Here is a 3,166-nt window from a genome sequence, read left to right on the forward strand (position 1 = left end):
TTCCTCCTTTTCCCCTTGCTCTCAATCGACATTTTTGAAATTGAAAATGACACGATATTAACCTGAGACACATTTTTCCACATCATTGACTTACTATGACAATTTGGAGCAGCCATATTTTGATTTGAGCCTTGGAAAGCTACTAGAGAGAGAGAGAAGAGAGAGAGAGAGAGAGAGAGAGAGAGAGAGGGAATTTTAAATTCGATTTAAAAAAAAATGTTCCATGTTTCATTAAAGGTGAAAAGACCCATACTCCCCCTTGGATTTCAAAGTCATCAATTTTCAAGAAATGTCTAGTCCTCATTAATCACACACACACACACATACACCTCTTTATACAATGGTTATCCTATTACTAGATATGGGGTTGTTGGAACTTGACTCCAGCGTTCAACATAGGGATAGGTCGCGTGCACGATGCTCTCCTACCCTCGTCATGATAAGAAATTGGATCTGCCACTGACTTAATAATCAAGTGCAATAAATTGCACTTGATTTGATGTTCCAAGCAGTTTTCCTGCTAAAAAATGGAAGGCTTTTGGCGTGCAGCACAAACAAGAAGTTTTTTGCGCTAAAAAAAAAAAAGCACACACTACTTCATGTTGATGTAGACATTGAAAGAGACAGTATTGGGCGGAAGGTGACCGGTTAGGAACATACATACATACATACGTATATAATATATATATATATATATATATATATATATATATATAGATATATGTATGTATATGTATATATATATATATATATCTAAAAGCGCCGTATATTAGGTGTGTTTTCACCTTGATACGTATATACAAACACACACACACACACAATAATTATGTATATCTGTGAATACATATATACATAATTATACATAGACACACACATACACACACATATGTGTGTGTGTATTATGCATTATGCTATGCATGTGTGTGTACGTATTTATACATATGTGGAGGGACACACAATGTGTGTGTGTGTGTATTATGCATGCTATGCATGTGTGTGTACGTATTTATACATATGTGTATCTAAAATACATATGTAAATGTGTATAGCTGTAGAGATGAATGTTTTTGTGCATGTGCGTGTGCGTGTGTGTGTATTTATTTAGTTATATTTATATAAATATCAATATTGTTTCCATATTTATTTCTTTATTTCTTTCAGAAATATCCTTCCATTACTCAATGCATATCTGCCTATATATCTATATTTATTTACATGTCTATGTGTATGTAAATGTCATATATCTATTTTGTACTTACTATACCTATAGGGATGTAGGTTTTGTTCTAATGCTCCTTGGCATGGACCTCAAGGTTTTTCCACGTGGCCAAATCTTGAGGCTACTGTTACAATGCAAGTTATCTTAATTGAGTAAACATATAGATTGAATAGCTTCAAACCCATAGCCTTGTCATGGGTCTTGAATGTGTATGATGATCCTTCTCATGGACCTCAAGTTTTTCCACGTGGTCAAATTTTGAGACCACACTATGATGGTACACCCCAAGTTATATTAGCCAAGTAAACATAGGGTATAATAGAAGTGGGGTTTGGTAGATTGAATGATTGCAAACCCATAGCCTTGACATTCCTTAAATGTGCTCTCTTGGCATAAGCCTAGAGTTTCTGTCATGTGGCCAACTCTTAAGTCTACTCTGAAGGTATAATTGAAGTAATATTAGCTGACTAAACATAAGGTATATAGAAGTGGGATTCAGTCCTTTGAATGACTAGGAACCCATACTCTTGACATGGCCCTTTAACATGTGTAATACACTTTGGTATGGACCTCAAGTTTTTTCCATGTGGTCAAATCTTGAGGCTACTATGAGGGTCCATCTCAATAGATATTTATTGATTATTTACATGCCTATGTGTATATAAATTTCATATATCTATTTTGTGCTTACTGTACATAGAAGGATGTAGGTTTTGGTCTAATACTCCTTGGCATGGACCTCAATTTTTGGCCACATGGTCAAATCTTGAGACTATTGTAACAATGCAAGTTATCTTAACTGAGTAAACATACAGATTGAATAGCTTCAAACCCATTGTATGTGTATGATGATCCTTAGCATGGACCTCAAGTTTTTGCCACATGGTCAAACCTTGAGGCCACACCATGATGGTACACCCCAAGTTATATTAGCCAAGTAAAAATATGGTGTAATAGAAATGGGGTTTGGAATATTGATTAATTGCAAACCCATAGCCTTGGCATTCCTTGAATGTGTCTAGTAACCCTTGGTGTAGGCCTCACATTTCTATCATGTGGTCAACTCGTGAGTCTACTCTGAAGGTATACATGAAGTGATATTAGCCGACCAAACATAAGGTATATAAAAGTGGGGATCCGGTTCATTAAATGACTAGGAACCCATACCCTTGACATGGCCCTTTAACGTGTTTAATATGCTCTGGCATGGACCTGAAGTTTTTTCCACGTGGTCAAATCTTGAGGCTACTATGAGGGTACATATTAGATAAGTGATAGCATGTAATATAAGTGGAGGGTGGTACTTTCCATGCTTACAAACCCATATCTTTCACATGGTCCTTTAATATTTCTAAAAATCCTCAACAGAGCTTCAAGTTTGTGCTACATGGTCAAATCTTGAGACTTTTCTTGCATTGAATGTTCTCTCAAGTGTCTTTACAAAAGTCATTCAGAGTGGAGACCTTGTAGACCTCCTCATTGGAGACAAGGTGGTTGAAAATGGGAGTGTATTTTCAACTAAACCTAGTGTTTTGTGCCATGGTGAAGTAGTTGGAGATGGTAACTTGTCAATATCTAATGATAATTGCCATGACTCTTTTGCTTGCTTGCCCTTTCCAACAATTTACGCATCGGCAGTTGGTGAAAGGGCTGGTGGATTTGCAAAATGGGAGAGACAAAATGTCAAGCTTACAGGGGAATGTGGCATGCTTAGTATGCCACATGATGAAGTGGATGTGGCCCTTAAAGGAGAACATATGGAGGAAGTAGACTACAAAGATCAATTGCGAGAGAGTTGGAAAGAGCGTGTTGTCTTGCTTTGGTCATAGGGGATGAAATATTGCATTGGAACAGGAGCTATATTTCTATGTTTTCCATATGAAGTGATTGACTATGAGGGTTTAGGAGAAGAAGATCTTGGTGTGGTGGTGAATAAATCTTACAATG

This window comes from Adiantum capillus-veneris, chromosome 7 (assembly GCF_014529385.1).
Source record: "Adiantum capillus-veneris isolate H3 chromosome 7, ASM1452938v2, whole genome shotgun sequence".
Taxonomy (NCBI): Eukaryota; Viridiplantae; Streptophyta; class Polypodiopsida; order Polypodiales; family Pteridaceae; genus Adiantum; species Adiantum capillus-veneris.